This window comes from Durio zibethinus, chromosome 8 (genome assembly GCF_047325235.1).
Source record: "Durio zibethinus cultivar Kanyao isolate XHJ-2024 chromosome 8, ASM4732523v1, whole genome shotgun sequence".
Classification (NCBI taxonomy): domain Eukaryota; kingdom Viridiplantae; phylum Streptophyta; class Magnoliopsida; order Malvales; family Malvaceae; genus Durio; species Durio zibethinus.
In genome coordinates, this window is record NC_143169.1 from 4,567,090 (window position 1) to 4,576,445 (window position 9,356).

Consider the following 9,356-nt stretch of genomic DNA (forward strand, 5'->3'; position numbering starts at 1 on the left):
ATTTATTATTACTTGTAATAATGTACGTAGTTACTGAGATTTGACTAAACTTGCAAGCTAGCTTAAATTAATTATTGCATTGCATCATAATAGACTTAATAATTTATATATTTGTATTATGTATATTTTATATTAAATACATGTAAAATATATAAATTATCATATTGTAATTTATATCGATACGTCAAACATGAAGTATATTTTATAATTTTTATTAAATTTATATATAATTTTATTAAAATTTTAAATCATATTTTTTTACATTTTATATTATTTTTATATTATATCACTATATCTTATTTAAAATTATCAAATCTATATCAAATTGCAAAAACAGTAGTGAATCCATATGTATCCATATGAATCCTTAGCAAAGTCATAATTTTGATAAGAATTTTATATCTTCTAATTAAAACGGAGAAGGAAATTGTGCACTATCCTTAATTCTGGGAACCCAAAGCTCCTAAGATAGAGATTGGACGGTCAAACATCGTAGATTTTACTAGCTTTCGATATGTTTAAAAATTGACAGGTTTGAGACACCACCTACGAAAGGGTTAGTTAAGTTCAAATGTCTCAATGCTTATTGTCACCCACCAATCTTCAAGTTAAGCATTCAAATTTGTATCCATTCTCTATCATTTGTATAAGATTTCCGTAAGATAATTTATATTAACATAATTTTATAACTATATATAATAAAATTTGTGAAATTAAAATTTATATCATTCGTTTGAAAATTATTTGATTTCTACATCTTATATTTTACATTTAGTAAATAAACCTTTAATATTAACAAAAATCATAAATAAATTTGATAAAAATAAAAAATATATTATATTTAGATATTAAATTTTGATATAATAATTTTTATATTTTATATAGATTAAATATTATAAATAAATATGAATTCATAAAATACTATTTCTAATAAAAAATGAAAGAGTTAAAAAATAACAGCAAAATAACATACTCCTTAAAAAGATAAAGTACTAACAACATTTAATTAGGAAATAAATATTCTACTACGATTGCAATATATATATATATGATTATAGGTAGGGATGAATTTTCATTCGTTCTTACTTTGATCCGATTTTAAAAAATTACATTTGCTTTCGACTCGTTTTGAATTATTAATTTTTATATTTAATTTTAATTTGACAAATATATATATATATATAATTTGGGTTTAATTTAAAATTAATTTAATAATTTAAATTTAATATTTATATGCATAAAAATGTTGTTTTAAAATAAATTATATTTTAATTATATATAAATAAAATTAATACTTTAAATTAAAATATTAAATAATTATTTTATTAATATATAAATATAAAATTAAATAAATAATAAAATTTTTTTTTATATATATTTCAAACGAATCAAGCCGAAAAACTCTAAAACTCCCCTCCGACCCGAATTTGTTTTTGTCTAAAATATGTCAAACCGATTTTATAAAAAAGAGGCCACCGCTATCGAATTGAGGAATCAAAATCCCAGTTTTTTGCGGCCCCATTGCATATATTAAATAGGTTGCAAGAGGTGGCATATATCTTATTAAGTTTTTTTTGCTTTTCTGTTGAGGGACGAAACTTCCATTGTTTTGTTTATGATGCGTCGCTCTGCATCCAAGAAAACGGGTCAACCCAATTCAACCAATTCGATTAATTATTCTCCCTCCGATCTCTTTCGCACCGGTCTCTTCTCTCTATTTTTTTTCCCGAAATTTGTTGGAATCGCCTTTTGCTTTTTTTTTTTTTTCTAAATTTTGATGCTTGTTAGATTGTTTGAACTATACCAACCTTTGGATTCCAAAAGCTAATCTGTTAAACCAAGTATACACTCTAACCCAGGATGCCAATCATGACAACCTTTGTACTTTGTCATCAAGATACTTCATTAACTTGTAATTTACCTAAGCCTACCCTGAAAGACGACATAAAGCTCCTAACCCTTGCACAGTGGTTGAGACCTCATTGTACATTATGTAGTTAGATTGTTTTAACATTTATTTATTGCTCAAATTTATTATCTAAGCTGTTCTAAGGTTATGTAAGAAATGAGTTGACACTCTCTGTTTTGTATTTCTCAGCTTCAAGTTAGGCATCTTCAAAAGAGATGGAACGGATTGACAACCTGTTTTTTTCTTATGCCAATAGGCCTTCTGGTATGATTAAGTTCTTAGCGGAACATGCAATTCAATTTGTGATATTGATCTTACCTTTGTAATTTTGGAGAATTTCATTTGTATCATATGGATTTTGGTAATTTCTAATATGTTAGATCCAACCATCTTTAGATAGTTTTGCATGTTAAAATTGTGTAAATATCAGTCAATATCGTCACAGTTACAGATCTTATCTTATTAATTTTATTTAGAATATTTACTATAGTGATCAAACCATATGAAATTTTGCCGACTTATCATTCATATAGATTTTAGGGATCCTATTCCTAGCTCCATGTGGAATATGTGGGCTTTTTTTGAAAGTATAGTTCAATCTGAATAACATTAATTTACATGAGGTGGGCCTCTTCTCCTTAGATTATATCAGGTAGGAAAGGTTGATGTCATGGTGAATGAAAATGCAGATGTACTGTGAAGTTTAAATCTTTCAGATCGATAATGATACGCTGATTGAGTTTATCCCTTCTTGTCCTGAAATTAGGGCTCAAGTTTTATGTGCACATAAGCAACAGTTTATATGTTTCTTATATTTCTCACTTTGATTTTGAATGTATATAATATTAAGTTCAAATTTCAAAATTATTTCTGGGAAAGGTTTAAAACCTTAACAGTTTCAATATCAAGGAATGATGATATCAGAATAAGCAAGTAACCTTTAGAGCATAACAAGTATTCTTTTGTTTAAGTGATTATAGGATTTATTTTCTCTATGGAGTGTTGTAACGAAGTTAAGGGTAATATTTTCTATGTTGTAGACTGTGCTGGTTTTCTGCTCAGAGAAATGCAGAGAGTATATTGCTTGTACCAATTTATAGAATGATTGGATGATCAGTTACTCCTAAAGCTAACAATTCAAGCTAAATGGTTTTCTGCACTATCTAAGTCCCTTGTTGCTTAGAATCAGTAGTGACTGCTGGATATGCGTATGTTTCCAACAAGGATATGTTTCATCTTTTCTAAGTTTTCCCTTGGAAGGTTGGAGCTCCATACTTATGTCCATTAGATATGCACCCGAGATGGGTACTTTGGGAAATTGAAGAGTTAGAGCAACATAGAATAGGAGTGCCCATTTAATAATGGAAGAAGTGTAGGCGTCATGCACAAAAATATTGGTTAACTTTACTCTAGAAATCCTTAATACTGTTGAAAGACTCTCACTGTAATGCTAAAATAAGGAGGCTGAAAATTGAATTACAATTTTTATAATTTATAAAGTGATGGACATTAAAAAATAGTATCATCATTATAGAAACTAATATGCTTCTTGACTATTTGAAATGCATTCTAATGCTATGATACTTTTTTTGAACAGCCCAGAAGGGATTGAAACTCTATGTTCTGATATGGAAGTTGATCACACAGATGTTAGGATCTTGATGCTTGCTTGGTAAGTGTCATGTAAACTTGTCTGATGACATTTGTAAGCTTTTGTGTTAAAACTACATGTGCTTGTGTCAGGAAAATGAAAGCAGAAAAACAAGGATACTTTACCTTGGTGAGAAATTTTGTTTTACCATCTCCATTTGCTTTGATTTTAATTGCTAGTGTCATCTATTATATTTTCATTGAATAAAATTACTATTAGGTTCCTTTTCCTCTGTCTATATTTTTTCTTTGTCATGGTGCAGTCATATAGAATAATCAGTTTCCAATCTCTTCTTTTAGGTTGACTTTAGCATGTAGGCTGTACAGGGGTGCTTGGACTTCTGTTTTCATTTTTTTTTTTTTTTGTTAATTGCCATTTTTTTGTCCTGAGTTGAACTCATTTTGATCAGTATCTCTGCGATTTGATCACAATATCTGAGAGTTGTGAAAATATGTCAATTTTTTTTTTACTAAAACAATGTTAAGTTTTGTAGACAGGAGTTCTTCTTAATGCAGTTATGATTCCTCATTGAGAGTATCATAATAGCATCGATATAGGTTGGCTGATGTTTTATATTGTGTAACTATTAGTATACTGGTTCCTTAAATCCCAAGCTCTCTCTTTATATTTGTGTATTTGTCTTTGTATGTTTTCATACATGTTTGTAGTTAAATTATCTGTTGAAAAATGACGTTTTGAATCTTATCTTTATAGGAGGAATGGCAAAGAGGACTGAAAGCACTGAGGGATGACACTGTAAGTAAATTAAGGAAGGCCCTTCCAGAGCTAGAGAAAGAGGTACAAAATTCTAAACAGCTTGATTTCTGAAAGCATGTTTGATATTCAATAAGCTTATGAATGATAAGTACGGTGGAAAAGTCTGTAAAAGTGCTGGTGCTCTCTTTCATATTAATTAAATAGGTCAGGAGACCATCAAACTTTGTGGATTTCAATTCCTATTTGTTCCGCTATTGACTGATAGGTATTATGATAATATTGTGGCATGTAGTTTGGATGTCTAAACACTGTCTCTTTTCCCTGATTGAGCTTCTGCTTACTTTCTCAAATTTACTGCTGCAGAGGAGAATCAAAAGAGTAAAGATATAGAGAGCAAATGTCAATTCCTGAATCTTATTTTAGGATCCCAATTCCGAGTGCAGGTTGACTATTTTATTGAGTATTTGAAGGTGAGTTGTGACGATTATTGTATGTGACCTCAGAGACTGTAGCTCTTTATGCTTTATGTTCTTGATTTCATGGATGTTACTGTTTAGACACACACTTCTTCATCTGCTATTGTGGGGAATGAGTTCATTTCAGTTTTAGTTGCTAGGATTCTGTAATGTATATATTAAAAAATTTCTATGTAGTCCATTTTCAGATTGGGGCACATTGTTATACTAATGACCTCTTCAAAACTTTCTGTGGAAAATAGGGTAAAAATTTCTGTAGAAAATAGGGTTAAACTTCTGACATGGTGTTTAATCTTTCTGCTCAAAAGTTTGAAGAAATGAATCTAACAAATAGGGTTAAACTTCTGACTTAATGTTTAATTTTTCTGCTCAAAAGTTTGAAGAAATGAATCTAACAACTTGATAGGTTAGATTACAGAGAAAAATTGTGCATTTCTAATGTGATGCTATATTTCTAAACTTCTATCAATACCTCAAAATGAAGGAGAAAATATGCCTCATACTATGCTTGTGTTGTTAATCCAGATTCAGAGAGATTACATGGTCATAAACATGGATAAATGGATGGGCTTTTTTCAGTTCTGCAATGAGGTACATCACATTTTATCCTTGTTATGGAATTTTCTATTATGTTCCCCAAGTTTAGGTTCTCCATTAAAAAAATAGTGTAATTAGATAATTTTGTGCATTTTATAAGATATGCTCACATGGATACCACTTAATGAATAAAACAAATCTTGAGTGACTTACAGAATTATGCTATTGTCTTTCAAATAAGATACCTACTAGTAAAGGGGTAACGAGAATGTGATGCCATACTTATTGGTTCCATATATGAAGGCATTAACAGCAATCATGTAGTGTGTGGCAGAACGCCCATGGCATATTTTTAGACTAAGATAAGAGAATAGACTGAAGGGGTACCCTCTTCTCCTGCAGGTTGTTGTTATAACTGACTCCTTGCTCATGAGAGTTTTAGTGATCTCTTTTCTGTTCTTTTCATTTTTTTTTTCATCCGTTTGGAGTAATTTTTTTATTGATAAACGTATTTATATTTTTGGGCTGATTTCTAAAATGCTTGGTTTACTTTTTCTTTAGTCAGAATTTCCAGTTCTTGCAAATATGGAATGACAACAATGATGTTCTTTGGCATAAAATTGGGACAATATAAATAGTAGGAAACTGTTTATCTTTGCAGTTCTATATAATAAATAATGGGTCTTTGCAAAGCACAATTCAATTGCCAATTTAGATAAAACAGTAACTCTTTTTTTTTTTTTTAATTTATCATCAGAAAAGATAGAGGACAAGAAAGGAAAGGGATATAATCTTGTAGTTCTAATGAAAAGTTCTCATGCATCTTGTAGACTCAATTGCTACTTGCATCCTTGCACATTGTTTGGCATAATAACCAAGTTATCAGCCATTTGTCTTGTTAGAGATCTACATTATGTTAATAATTCAGCAAGTGCTTACCTTATTTCCTTTTTGATGTTTTAACAGATATGTTTCCCAGACTTTAGTAATTATAATCCAGACCTTGCTTGGCCATTGATCCTGGACAATTTTGTTGAGTGGATGCTGGCGAAGCAAAGCTAAAATCTTGTTTAGTTTTGTCAACTCTATTCTCAGCTGAAAACTCCATCTGTATCAAAGCAGGTGCTTTTTAAAGTTTAAACCCTCCTTTTGCCTTAAGTTATTTTTCTGTCAGGGCATAAGTAAATCAACTTGAAATATTGTCCAAGCATGCCATTCTTTAATCAAAATTATTGTGAATAATTTGTTGTCAAGAATTTTAGAATTGCGGAACCATGCTTCTCCAGGTGCTTTTTATGTTTTTACTTGAAAGCATGAAAGTCTTCTCTGAAACTTACTTCCAAAATTACTTCTTGCTACAAATATGGTGGAGAGTCTCAATATATTGAAATATATTTCTGTTGTAGCGCCCATCATTAATACTTCTAAATTGTGGCTAACTAGATTTATTATAATAATTTGTATTGATCTTCAATGTCATTGGATTGTAATGTTATATTATGAACAAAACTATTTATCAGATTACAGAGATGCTAAGTTTGTTTGATTTTTATTCTGATTTCTCTCTTTTGTATAAATTGAGCCACGTTTTCCAAGAATGAACTTGTTTCTTGCATAGAATATTTTTACCGAACTAGCAACAATTTAGTACATGACAAAATCTCCCTGCAACTGGTTCCCCTGTCTTCCCAGTCTGTTGTGACAGGTTTTGGCTTCATTGTAGGCATGCCTGAGCTAATGATGATAAGCAGCTGCAACAAGTGAGAATGATCAATAGGATGGATTGTAGCAACATTTTCCTCTTTATCAGATCACCCGCACTTTTAGGAGTTGATTTCATCAACCAAACAGGTAATATTTCTTTCATATATCCCTGTAGAGACCATCCTCATTATCTAAGGTATATCACCAAACACTGCTATTTTTGTGCCTATATTGGACAGTCATCAGCAGCCAGCACTGTTATTTTCAAGTAAAAAAATAACTTTCTTAGGGCACCGCTAAGAATCCGTTGGACATCAGGTTGAGGTATGGTAAGCATGGTGTGAATTTCGGCAGCTTTATCAAGGAAATGTACTTTTCAAAGTGTTGCCATTATGCTGTCTTTCCTGTATTAAATTAGCTGTGCCAATTCTTTGCGTGAAACATGTCCGATACAAACAGCTGTCTCGTCTGCTTATTCCTTGATAAGATTTATGCTTGATAGTTACATATCATGCTTGTGAAAAGGGCCTGAGATTCTTCATGGTAATCAAACTTTAGGAGTATATGATTTGGAATTAACGAAATGTAAAATCATGCAAAAAGTTGGATGCTTTTCCTTGTGGTCGTATGTCTGCAAATATCCATTTCCTTTAAGGCAGGTGTGGTGGTTATCTCAGTAGGACTAAACTTGTCCTGCTTTCATGGTCCCTCGTGCTGGAAAGTTTGCCATTTATTTGCTTCTGACGGTAGGGATGTTCATAATTCAGTTAAAAATGAATTAATTAATAGAATCGAATTAATTCAGTTAATAGATCAGTTATCAAGTTAATTTCGATTGGTTATGAAAATGATTTTAGAAATATTTTAGAGTTTAGTTAATTTGTTTCAATAATCAAATTAATCAAAATATAACAAAATCTCATAGAAAACTAAAAATAAATGAAATGAATTATTTTATTTTATAAGTTGCTAGAGTTTTTAATTTACTATTTTGATAGTCGAATATTTTATTAGATGATTTGAATTAGTTTGTTGTAAATATGAAAAATTAAGAGTTTAAAATATAATTTAACTCGAATATATTTTATTATTTGATTAATTAAAAATTAATTGAGTTGATTGAATTAATTTTTGAAATTAATAAATTAGATTTAATTAACAAAAATAAAATAAATTAATTTGATTAATTCAATTTTAAATAATTTATTTTGAAACTAATCAAATTGATCAAATCAATATCGAATCTAATAGGTGCTTGATGTTTGAATGACTACAGTGGTAATTTTGTTTCGAAGTATTGGCTACATTGTCTTCTATGACGAACAATAATCAAGCAGAAATTATACACTGAGAAAAGTAGGGAATTAGCCCTGCGCATGTTTTGGCTATTTGTGAGGAGGCTCTGTATATATGCTTATAAAGTAAAGGTTTTCCCTTCAAAAGCTTGACCAGAGACTATTGGCCAATTGAGGGGTTCGAAATTTTTTTTTTTTTTTTTTTTGGAGTTGAGCCCAATGAGAGGTTTTAAAAATACACCTTTTTTTTCTCTATCCATTTCTAACCCTTTTTTTTTTCAATTTTTTATGAAATTCTTTAATTATCTTTCTCTTATCAATTTTAAAGTTTTCAAATATGTATTTTTGATAAATTTTATAACTTATTTTCTATGCATATCTGGTAAATTAAAAAAATATATATTTAATTTTGAGAAAAAATTAATTGATAAAAAATATTTTACAAAAATTTTTAAATTTTTGAATATGTAAATTTAATTTTTAAAAATTTTCGGATATACAAATTGGTAGACTTTTAAGAGCTTTTGAATTTAGATATTTGAAAATTTTAAAAGCTTTCAAAGATCTAAAGTTTGTGAAAAAAAAAAAAAAACAAGATAATTAAATATTTTTATTTAAAAATAAATTTGTACATAAATTATGAAGAGTTAAAAAAAAGGTGGGAATAGAAGCTCCCGAGTCCCATTTGTATTAGTTTGCTTCTAGTTATAGCTTTGCCGAGATATGTTTGATCTTGGCTTTCTTCAAGGGTAACACTATAGCAGTGCTGAAGTATAATAATATATAAGCTGATGAAGTAAAAGGGCAAGAAAATCCATCAATTATGGAAGTATGCAATGGTAGAGAAGTATTTGTTGGAGTTTCTATTATTATTACTAGATTTCAAGTTTGCGTTTCAGGAATGAAATAAAATTATATGCTTGTAATTTAATTACAAAAATAAATTAAAATTATGTATTAATAATTTAAATATTAAACATCGTATAAAAGAAAAAGAGTTGAATAACTACTTATATTTTGAATATTTATGTTATTAAGAATTATTTTTATTTCATCACTTAAGATCA

General features: G+C 29.2%; 1 pseudogene across 1 annotated transcript; it reads left to right on the forward strand.

Annotated features, from left to right (window-relative positions):
- Positions 1-1,554: 1,554 nt before the first annotated feature.
- Positions 1,555-7,605, forward strand: LOC111278790 (uncharacterized; annotated as a pseudogene). Its single transcript, XR_016343994.1, has 10 exons — positions 1,555-1,703; positions 2,099-2,183; positions 3,507-3,581; positions 3,653-3,689; positions 4,275-4,358; positions 4,482-4,542; positions 4,641-4,747; positions 5,279-5,344; positions 6,257-6,412; positions 6,983-7,605. The product of XR_016343994.1 is annotated as an uncharacterized LOC111278790 (transcript).
- The last annotated feature ends 1,751 nt before the right edge of the window (positions 7,606-9,356 follow it).